The sequence below is a fragment of the Rhinopithecus bieti genome, unplaced genomic scaffold, assembly GCF_001698545.2.
Source record: "Rhinopithecus bieti isolate Rb0 unplaced genomic scaffold, ASM169854v2 scaffold_18803, whole genome shotgun sequence".
Lineage (NCBI taxonomy): Eukaryota > Metazoa > Chordata > Mammalia > Primates > Cercopithecidae > Rhinopithecus > Rhinopithecus bieti.
The window spans coordinates 186,536-199,146 of record NW_016809459.1 but is presented as its reverse complement, the minus strand read 5'-3'; positions in this window follow the sequence as shown (position 1 = coordinate 199,146).

The following is a 12,611-nucleotide window of genomic DNA, read 5'->3' as shown; positions in this document are numbered from 1 at the left end:
AATGAGTTCTCTGTAGATGTATGGATTTATTTCTGGGTTCTCTATTCTGTTCCACTTGTCCATGTCTGATTTTATGCCAGTGCCAGAGCATCTCCATTTTTAAAATGAGGAAATTGAAACTCAAAAAGTGTCATGGAACTTGCCCATGTTATCTCAACCTACAAGTGGTAGAGTCGATATTCAAGCCCAGATAAGCTGGCGTTAGAACTGCCTTCCCTAAACACAGCGTTCTCCTGCCTCTTCATTTGCTGGTTAAATAGACATTAGAAATAATCCAGAGCTGGCTATTCTAAAGAAAACTAGAGTATTCTAAAATTCACATTTTTAGTGAGGGTGTTGAAAGGCATCTTGAGCAGAACATAAACTGAAAATGTTAGCATCCAAGTACTTGAAAAAATGCCACTAGGATGTGTGTACAATAGCTGTTCCTATGTACAAGTTGGTCTATTTTTTCTGCTTTTACACAATCTCTATTCAAATCAGAGATCTCTACAAACTGATGTGAAGTTTTGATTGAATGTAAAAGATCTAAATTTATAATTAGAAAGAAAAATGACTTCAATCTTGGAAAACAAGTGCAGAGGTTGAAAGAGTCAGTCTCCAGTACACAAGCTCTATTTAATCTGAAGCAGTAACAGAATATGGCCATTTTTGTTTTATAAAACCAGGGTAAGGATTTAATTGAATAATTTTAATAGACTTTCTGTGTTTATTTACGGATTATATAAGACTGCTCATAACAATTGACAGACAATAAATAATCTGGGTGTTTTATACGCCCAGAATCACTTACTTGCTTTTACATTTTCATTATTTCAAAATGGTTAAGACCTATTTTGACAGTGTACACTAAATCACTTAAAATGTTTTCTCAAACATTTTAGATGGTTTTCCTGTCATTTAGTTGAATTCAAAGAAAAAATAAAACAGTGAAACTAATTGTCAAAGCTTACTGTGAGATAGGCAAGATAGAATTATACGAAGAAAGGAGCCAGGCACGGTGGCTCATGTCTGTAATCCCAGAACTTTGAAAGGCCGAGGCGGGTGGATCACCTAAGGTCAGGAGTTCAAGACCAGCCTGGCCAACATGGTGAAACTCGTCCCTACAAAAGTACAAAAATTCGCCAGGCATGAAGACGGGTGCCTGTGATCCCAGCTATTCGGGAGGAGGAGCAGGGAGAATCGCTTTAACCTGGGAGGCTGAGCTTGCAGTGAGCTGAGATCGCACCAGTGTGCTCCAGCCTGGGCAACAGAGCGAGACTCCGTCTCAAACAGACAACAACAACAACGAAAAAGAATTATATATGAAGAAAGAAAGTAAGAGAAGAGAAATAAGTGATAGCCATGTTGGTTTCTAAAAGACCTGGACTTGTGTATATTATGTATATTATTTGTTTTACATCATGATGTACCAAAAGACATCTATTGCTTTTCTCCTCTCATATTTTAATGTTTTATCAGGTGTTGATGCAATGATATTTTATTCTTATTGCTTTCAAATAAAATTAATAATGAATTTTTCAAATTGTGCTTGTGTAACACACAGTGTATCTGGACGAAATTACAGCAAATGTGACAGGTACATACCTCTTCAGTTCCTTCTGGATACTAAATAAATATAAGCAGGTAGGAGCTACTCTGCCCAGATTTCTGTAAAAATTCCTTTATCAATTTTAAATCTATGTGAAAAATTTTAAAATTATTTGAGAACAGTTGAAACCACAATGTGGAATGAGAACAGACACATACAGTTATCAGAAGTGCAAAACAACGCAGCCAGTAAAAAGTGAGAGTGTGAAATCCAGCGTTTTGTTTCTAATTTCCCCTTTATGCCAATTTGTAGCTGGGAAAATGGTCACTCAGTTTTCTGTCTGGTCTGCATCACCTGAATTTTACATTTTTTTTTTTTTTTTTGTTTGTGTGTGTATTTCTCCGTGTGTGTGTTTGTGTGTGTATTTCTCCGTGTGTGTGTTTGTGTGTGTATTTCTCCGTGTGTGTGTTTGTGTGTGTATTTCTCCGTGTGTGTGTTTGTGTGTGTATTTCTCCGTGTGTGTGTTTGTGTGTGTATTTCTCCGTGTGTGTGTTTGTGTGTGTATTTCTCCGTGTGTGTGTGTGTGTATGTGGGGTGTGTGTCTGTCCCATTCTGCGCTCATTGTAGGTTTTCCTGAGTCGTGGTCTTTACTCCTTCAACAGCTTCTTAGTCTTTGTTTTATGTAGACTTTATCTACATGCAGTTCGACATTTGCCTTGGGTTTTTTGTGTCTATTAATTTAGTGCTGGCAGAGAAATCTGGAAGCTCTGGCCAGCCACCTGTCCTTTCATCTGCATTCTGGCTTATACTGTTGTGATTCAAGTGGGGAAAAAAAGACCCTCTAAATCCAGGAGACGCCTGACCTATCAGAGCATTTCCATAATATGTTCTCAGGATTCAGGAGATCAGAGAGGTCCAAGCATTTTGTTCTTATTGTCACCTGAACTATGGTTATTTTAAAAATAGTTTTCTAGCTTCTTAAATAGACCAATTGAAATAAATTGCCATTCAATTGGTTACTGTGCCATCGAGTAAGCGTGGTCCATTTCTAACAAGCTTCCCTCCGTGATCTTTTCCTCCATGTCATTCTGTATCAATGTGCATCTTAATAAATGAATAAAACGTGAGGGGCATATAATGGAAATAGAAGAAAATAGTCATATGCCTGTTTAGCAGACACGCATTCTGTTTAATTTAGGCTGTTTATTTAAGGAAGATGGAGAAATCACAAGCAGGCCACCCCTCTACAAGTGTAAGGAATGTTTGACGAGTGAGTCACATGGAACGTAGCTCTAGAATCCCAGGCAGTTCTAGGTGATGCAGGAGCATGTCTCCATCAGCTGATGTCCTCCAGTTCTACTGTTCTCAGCCTCAGGGTTTAGGGTTTCTGTATTTTTTACTGCCTTCTAGCATGACGTCGCTCTCTTATGGAACTCCTCTTTACCTGATTTCAGTCTCTATTCTTGTGTTCTCTGCCTCTTTCTGTTGGTATTTTTAATTCATATTTTTAAGAGTTAATATCTAACTGGTCCAACGTATCTCCACAAAATAGATAATTGGGCCACCTGTGGAATGGGATCCTCTAGATCACGTTCCCGCATCCAGAGAAAGTTACATTATAGAATACATTGCTTCTTAATATTACTCCTTTTTCAGAGGCTATGGTCTTGGGGAGCACCATATTTGGGATGTTTTGTCCATCCTCAATGAAAAGTAAGAGAAGAATGACAGCGTAAGCTCCGTGAGAACTGGGGCTTTATCTCTTGGTCACATGTTGTTGTGCCCACTGTTCTAAGAGCAGTGCGTGGCATATTGTGAGCCCTTTGAATGTTTACTACGTACGAATACATGAAGAAACAACTGACTGACAGATTCACTCGAGGAGTGTAGAATAACTTCTGAATGTTATCTGTGCAAGAGATTCCACCTGGTCCGGCTCATGTTCAGTGTGACACAGTCTCAAATGTTGGATTATGTGTAGAGCTAACAAATCACTTTGTGCGCGGTTAATTTGAGGGAAATCCCTGAATACTCTAGATCAGAGAGCCGAGTGCCTCGGTCACCTTTTCCCAGGTCGAGTAAATCTTATTTTTCTACAATTAAAAATATAGATTTAACTTAGTTGCTTAGAGTATAAGCAAATAATTGTAATTCAGGCACCGTATCCTTGCCCACATGCAGCCATCTAGCTACAACAAATGTTGCTTTCGTAACATCTTTAGAAGAAGAAACTACAAGAGTAAATACGATGTCTAAGACGTCATATATTTATTGAAACAAACCCTTCTAAATCCATACATTTAGAAGGTCCAGGTGGTACCTTCACCAATAAAGAGGGACAGTCTTAGGAACATAACTGTATGTTAATATGGGCAGATGGGAGAATTATGAAAAAAAGTATGTGCTTCTCATCCCCTCCATCTGAATTCCTGTCTCACTCCTTTTCAGTCTTCTCCGCAGTTCTACTCACCAAAGGTTTCCTTGTACATAGACCTGTGAATCTCCAGTGGATTTCCCGCAAAAGCTACACCTTATATTTGTTGTCAGTAATGCTAAATACTGAATCTTTCGGTGGCCTGCTGTTAGAAAAACTAATAAAAATAGTACTGGTATGCTGACTTACAGTGATAAATCATATGCCCATGTATCAAGTCAATTGAGCCAAACAAAAATGTGATGAGTCACGCATTCTCAATCTCTACATTTCAGAGGTGAGAACATAGAGGCTCAGCTCAGAGGACTGACCTGCCAATAGATAAATATGGACCTATTTATTTATGTAAGTGGCATTATCAGACTCTGAATGCAGGCCTATAACACTATAAAGCTGTCTCGTGAGATTTCACACTTCATGAAAGTATAATAACAATTTAACATGTCACCACTTCCTATGAATATTTACAGTTTGATGGGAAAGTGAAGATTGTCAATGCATAACTCAAAGTTTCCTTAGTAGTAAGAAATTAAATATTTTGATAGCTCTTTAGATCTTTTATTTCTGAGGAGGGCCCACTTTCTATTTACTACAGGTGAGGTTGACTCACCCCCATTTTAATATCATCTATTTTCAGACTACCTCTTGGTCTATGAATGATGAAACCAGATTGCTAACATTTTTTTATATACTCTCAGGTTTGTTACATAATGGAGTCTATGTTTATGGTTGCTGTCTTTTTAACATGGTAGTTTAATTCTGTTTGATTTTGAGTGTTCCATTATAATCCATGTTTGTTTCAGGATATATCAGACGTTTGAGCAGAGTAAATAATTCTCTCCAGCACAACCAGGTATTTTTTTCTATACAGTAGTGGAAATATACTAAATAAAGTTGTATCAAAAGATGGGTTGCACTGCAGAGATAATATGAATTGAGCTCAAGACAGTGCAATCAAATGAGAAGGAGATGGAAGAATTCTGTGTGAGTGGGAGGTGTGTACCACAGAAATAAAAATGAGCAAAGCTAAAGTACTCTGGATTCTACTTTTATATTGCACCACCACATAGTTGCTTTAGCTCTGTTTAAGAATGTGCAAATGGATTATAACAGTTTGAGAACTTAGGTACGACATCTGTTAAAACTCAAGTAAATTGGAATTCCAGCATAGGAATGCATTTGGAATTAAACAAAGTCTTCATTTCTCATAAGACCATTCTTATTTCCAAACTCATTAGAAAAAAAAAAAAAAAAATCCCTATTTCCTTTTTGCTATTCTCTACCCTTTCTCATTCTTATTTTCTGTAGTAAAAGATTAAGTGGTACAGTCGGGGATCCTCAGAAAGATGGCTTAACTAATTAGTACATCAACTAAAGTCTTTAGGACAGAGTTTTAACAAATGGTTGTTAATTTCCCTTTGCAATGTTACATAGTATATTACTAACAGCATTTGCAGAAGGTGCACAGGATGTATGGTCTGAAATCTAGGGTAAGAAGGAATCACAGATGACGCCAGGCAGGTGGCAAGGAGCTGACTCATTGGACAAAGTTATATTAAAGCACTTAATTTAGTTGCACTAGGTTAATCAAAATATTATTTATTTAACTTGTACATATTTATAATATAAAATATATATGATACATATAATATATAATACAATACATACTATATAATACATAAAATATGTATTGTATATAATACATAAAATATTGTATATAATATAATACATAAAATATATTTTATATATAATACATAAAATATACATTTTTATATATAAAATATATATTTGAACTCACTGGCCACGATTAATGCCACACAACTATCCCTAAATAAATCAGGGTTGCAGAGTGGATACAAAAATGTACAGTGGTTAATCACTTGGACTCGGGAACAAATAAATATGGCCCTGAATCCTAGTTTCATAGCTGTGTGGTTTTGTGCAAAATATTTAGTTTCATTGAGTCTTGGTTTCCTTTTCTGTAAAAGATAAATAATTAAAAATGCAGCAACAGCCACAACAACAACATTAGTCACTTAACATTTTATTCATTTTATTAGAGCTTGCTTTCCCCTCAGCAATATTTTAATGTATCTATTTGCATTCCTGCATTTGATATTGTCAGTTACCCAACAAATCAGATAGTGTTGTTACCCTCATTTTACAGAGCAGGAAACTAAGGCAAAAAGAAGTTAAGACACAGAGCTGAGTTTGTATGGATTTGAGCTAAGTAGTCCTATTGCAGAAAACAGACTGCTGCTATGATTTGGGTTGGAAAGTCCATTGTTGCTTTGCTCACATCTGGCACCTGGTGCTATCAGCTCCTGTGCCTGCATTCTTCTCCACATGGCCTCTCACCCTGCACTAGTATATAACAGATTCCTTTTGTGGCAGTCTCTGGGCAGATTTCCATGACAGCAAAAGCAGATGCTGTTAGGTCTCTCTCTCTCTCTCTCTCTTTTTTTTTTTAACTTTTATTTTAGAATGATTGTACATGTGCAGGTTTGTTATATAGATAAGTTGTGTGTCACGGGGGTTTATTGTACAGATTATTTTATTGCACAGCTAGTAAGCATAGTACCTGATAAGTAATTTTTAAATTCTCCTCCTCCTCCTACCCTCCAACCTCGATTAGGTCCCAGTGTTTACTGTTCCCTTCTTTGTGTTCATATGTACTCAGTGTAAAGCTCTCACTTATAAGTGAGAACATGCTGTATTTCATTTTCTATTTCTGCATTACTTTTCTAAGGACAGTAGCTTCCAGGTCCATCTATGTTGTTGCAAAGGACAACATAGATGGATCTTTTTTATGGGTGCATAGTATTCCATGGTGTATATGTACCACATTTTGTTTATCCAGCCTACCAGTGAGGGACATTTAGATTGATTCCATTTCTTTGCTCTTTTGAAAAGTGCGGTTATTAATATAAGCATGCATGTGTCCTCATGGTAGAATAATTTGTATTCTTTTGGACATATACTCAGTCATGAGATTTCTGGGTCAAATGGTAACTGTTTTAAGTTCTTTGAGAAATTGTCCATTGCTTTCTACAGTGGCTGAACTTATTTACATTCTCATCACTAAGCATTCCCTTTGCTCTGCAACCTCACCAGCATCTGTTATTTTTTAATTTTTAATAGGTTCTTTTAAGATTCAACCTCAAAGTCAGGTGCATTGCTTTCACTGCACTCTGTTGGTCAAAATGAATAATAAAGCTAACTCAGATTCCAGCAGTGTTGAAAGAGCCTCTGCCTCTTCATGGGAGAATCGCCAAAGTCCCACATAAATGGGCATTTGGGATGACAGGAGCTATTACAGTCACCTTTGCAAACATTACCTTAAACCTTTCACAGGGATGTGTTATCCTGATCAATGGTCACACTCACCGTCCTAGAAAATAACATTGATGAGATTCAGATATCCCAAAAGCCACATTTATTAATGAAACACTAAATTTGACATGGTAGACTATATATTCATTGGTAAGAAATGTATTGGAGGAAGGTTGTACTATGATGGATTCAAGATGATCTAGTTCACTCTCATTTAACCAGAAAATTAAATTGAATAAAGCATTCTTTTTTTCACAAATATTGGTTATTTGTTATTCCTCTGTATATAAACGTTTTAATTTTTCCTGTCAATGATAAAATTAGGTATTTGACTTTTACTGTTCTAAAAATGCAGAATCTCATGAATTCTGAAACACCTGTTCAGGTAGGAATATAATGATACTCATAAAATGGATTAAATAAAATTCTCTGTTAGACAAAGTAGCATTTTCTAGCATCACAGTTATTTCTATTTAAGTCCTAGCAAAAGACTTCATTTTCTGTTAATGCTATCAGGTTTTCCAATAGCTTATTAGAGAATCAGAAGTAAATTTCATAGATAAGAAATAAAATTCTTAGAGACACTGTATATCATATGCATACCTTATGTACATATTTCTACCTTATGAAATGATGTTAAGGTCAGATTCCAAATGTTAATCTTCAAAGAGTTAGTTTTCCTTAAAATTACTCTCTTTAATAAAAATCTAAATGAGTAATATTCAAACCCAAAGGCTAGATATACTTTGCTTATGGCTTATGGTTTGTGACTATGGTTTGTTTATGAGACTCCTATGTATTAAATCTCTGCAGTCTCCTTTTCAAATTACTTTCTCAGGGAAGTGGCAGGGTGAACATCAATGCTTATTGTCAGTGGGCCCAAACCCTCTCATAGCATCTTCGTGTAGTAAATTAGACTTAGAATTCACAATAAGGCTTTTTCACATTAAGGAGAATTCTGCATGCAGGAAGAACAGGGAGCCATCCTCAGAGTGGTTTTCACTAGTTACAAGCTGAGCCAGCACCACCCTTTAGTTTCTCAACATGTCAAATGTGGAGCTTTTCTTTTACATAGACACAACCCAAGCCTCTGCTTGAAAACCTGACTCACCACTTTCTGGAGGGTGGAGTATATCATACTCAAGGGAAGGACACTTGTGATACTCCAGCTGGAGTGACTCCAGTGTATAAGACGGGCTAATTAAATACATGACCAGGGATCATCTTCTTTGCCTAACTAAGCATTAAGCAGCCATCAATTTGCTGATGCTGTACCGTTCTTTCTATTTATTATAGTGGCTGGTTTCTCCCTCTCTCTCAAACTTGCTCAAAACTTGTACCATTTTCCCATTACTCTTCGACTCAACTCCATACCCCTAAAATCACTGTCCTGCGTTATGTAAAACTAACTTATCTTTCACTACAGATTTTTCTACAAATACTGTCTGATCTAGCCACATATGGCCCTCTGGACACGGCCTTGCAAATGCACGTGTAGGTCTTTTTCCTGATCTTTTCACCCTGGACTGAATATCCTAACGCCAGTCATCATTCATCCTTGACAAATGCGGACTTTGAGTTCCACTTGAATCAGAACTTCTCGCACACCTCTGATCTAATGCATCCCCCAAACCCTCTTAGAATTAAGTATTTAATTTTTTAGAATCTGATTTATTTGTATTTTATTTATCTTTCGAAGTTTTCTTGCTATCTGATCAGCATGATCACGAATTTATGGGCATGGTTTTCTCTAGTATCTGTTTAGCCCTCAACACAGTGTTTTAATTCGGCTATCCATCTATGTATGTGTTTATCTTTCTCTTGCATAGTTACTAAAATAATTTTGTGCCTGCTGGTACCTATTTCACACCTTGGTGCCCAATTTAAATAAACAGTGTTAATGTTATTTGCATAAAACAGTTTTCTTTATTTTTGCTTGTTAATTTATTCATCTAATTAAATAATTATTAGACTATATATAAATAGCTACTCTAATTAATGGTGGAAAGAGTGGGAGGAAATCATGGCTGAAGATTTTTTCATTGATCATGGCATTAGGGGCACAATAAATTCATTTTTACAAAATTATTTTCAGGCCACATATATCTTTGTACATCAAATCTGCTGAATCCAATTTGGGAGATAGAAAAGTAATTGCAATTGAGATTGAAGTTCTTGTTCATCTCTAATGAGTTATAATACTATTGATTACACTAATACGATATCAAAATAACAATCAATGGAAGGCTTCTAAGGAGTGGGAAATTCTGTTTGATAAGCCATAAAAAGCAATGCACCAGTGCCAGTACAGGCACCAGAGATGAATACAAAGCTTCTTAGAGAGAGTAAAAACTGTAAAACACAAGAAAACACGTTTCAGAGTGTTTATTCCACCATGCTGATGTTCTTTCTAGGTGAATATCATATCAGCGAATCACTTGTATATTGCTTGAGGGTCTACAATGTGTCCAGTGCTGTGCTAAGGGCTTCATAGGATTATATACTTTGTGAAGAGGCAATTTTATATGAGATAGTGATGGCACTTTTGTAATAATCTGGTTATAAGACATTCTAAAACCAAAACTATAACTTAAACATGCATAACCATCTGGCTGGAATAGAAAATCAGGAAGTATTAAGAACTGTCTGAGCTGGGAGCTAAATGTCTCACTCAAAAACACTTCTCTAATCCAACACAACAAATCTATAGGATTGATTATAATGCAATTGTGCAAATTGGTGTCCCCCATCATAATACATTTTTACTTGGCCTCACTGATGTAAAAGAGATTCTACAGTGATGTTGATTAAAGTTATAATTGCAGTCATGGCCTCCAGCTGATGTGGGAATTATAACCATGATTTTGGAAGTAGTTGGGATGAAAAGAGAATAAGTAGTTACTTGGGATCCAGACTATAGCAGTTATCTAATGCTGTGTAATACATTTTACCCTCAAAGTTCAGCAGCTTAAAACAACAAATATCTATTATCTCATAGTTTCAGAGGATCCGGAATCTAGAAGTAGCTTAGCTAAGAGGTCCTGGCTCAGGGTCTTTCATTAAAGTTGTGGTCAAGCTGTAAGCCAGGTCTGTAGTCGTCTTCGTCCATCCACTGACTCCCATGATTGCTAGCAAACCTCAGTTCCCTGCTGGTTAGTGGACTAAACCTCAGTTTCTTGCTCTGTGAGTCTCTCCACAGGCTGCAACAGATTTCTCAATAATATGGTGGCTGGCTTCCCCAGGGTGAATGATCAAAAAGAGAGAATGAGAGCAGAAAGAAAATCCCAATGTCTTTTACAATCTGGTCTTAGAATCACACCATCATTTCCACCCTCTTATCCACATTCAAGAAGATGGAAATTAAGATCCACTTCTTGAAGGAAGGAGTATCAACATATTTGTGGAAATATTTTAAAACCACCATGAGAGTTCCGCTATTTTGTTAATCTAGATATTTGATGTTGGAAAAGTATTTTATCCTCTCAAACATCAGAGTTTGTTTGTTATTCTTACTGTTTTAACTGAGAAAGTATGAATGATCAGCCTAACTTCACAAAACTGATTGCAGGATTAATGGAGGCAATGTTTGTGTAAGCCTCTTGCAAAGTGCCGTAGGCATAAATTTGTCCTTTTAACATCTGTAGTTATGCTCAGACTATTGTATTCCAGACAAGTACATTATTCTACAAAATATTGTATGGAGATGCCTCACATCAAGAAGTAACAACTAGTGGTACACATGGATGAGCATTACTGTCTGTAAGTAACAGCTACGGTTGCATATTTTCCAACCAAAACAACACCAAGTTTGTCAATTTTACTCCTTTCTTTTTTTTTTTTTGACAGTGTTTCACTCTGTCACCCAGGCTGGAGCGCAGTGGCATGATCATGGCTCACTGCAGCCTTGAACTCCTGGGGCTCAAACTATCGTCCCATATCAGCCTCCCTAGTAGCTGGGGCTACAGGTGTGTGCCCTCACACCTGGTTAATTTTTTTTTTTTTTTTTTTTGTATTTTTTTTGTAGAGATGGGGTTTTACTATGTTGCCCAGGCTGCTTTTGAACTCCTAGTCTCAAGCTTTCCTCCTGCCTCAGCCTCAAAGTGCCAGGATTACAGGCATGAGACACAGCACCCTGCCCAATATTACCTCTTCATATCCATACTTCTTTCCATCTTTACGATAATTCTAAGTCATTTATCATCTCTTGCCTGGACTGCTGCAATAGTCCTTAACGAGTTTTCTAGTTAACAACTCTTACCTCTGTAAATACATTTACCATTTTGTAGCCATTGTGGTTCTATTTAATTCAAATATTCTTTATATAAGAATGTAGACAAATAGGCTGATTCTTACTAGATTTGAAGTGTTATCTTTTGTATTGGTCTGTGTTTGTTTTCACCCAACACTCAGCATTCCTTCTCTATCTAGTCTGAAGTGATAGTGACATTTTTGAGTTATTTACCAATGACAGGAACATTAAGTTCTTTTCATCCTTGATCTCCAAATTTGCTTAAATATTTCTACCTTAAGATAAATGTTTATCCCAGAAACCTAGCTGCAACCTTAAAACCCCTTTTAACTCACTTTCTATGTGTAATTTACCAACCAACATCATTGCTTCTGCCTCCAGAAAATGTTTCTAATCTATTCATTTTCCACTTCTTTTCTTTATTTCTATCATTGCCAGGATACATTTTTCACCTAACTAATCAGATGATCTTCTAACTGGTCTTTCTGCTTCCACTTTGACACTTTCTAACTTATTCTTTCTATTGAAAGAAGAGTAACCTTTTAATGCAAAAATCTGCTTCTTCTTAAAACCACAGAATGAAGTTCAGAATTCTTAACATAGTTTCCACGGCCTGAACTGAAAAGGTCTCTGCCCATATTTCTAGCTATTCTTTCATCCTAATATGTGACAAGCTCTTTTATGCCTAAGGAATTTTTGTATAAGCTTCCTGTCTGACTACTCCCATTTTCTGCTTTTCCTGCTTTTGCCCCACATGTACTTATTTATTCTTCCTTTCTCTGCTTATGCATCACTTTCTCAAAGAACTTTTAAATTCAGTCCCGTGGTTATAATCTCTGGAAATCTTCTCTTTAACTTTATTACAGATGCAATTTAAAAGTATGTGTTTAAAAGTAAGATGTTATTATATAGTGTCCGTTTCAACTCACTAGAATATCAGCTTTATGAAGGCAGGGACTACATCTATCATTTCACTGTAATTCCTCGCCATTGTTCTACAAAATATGGTATACAGATGCACATGTTAGGTGCTCAGAAAACATTTGTTGAATGAATGAATGACA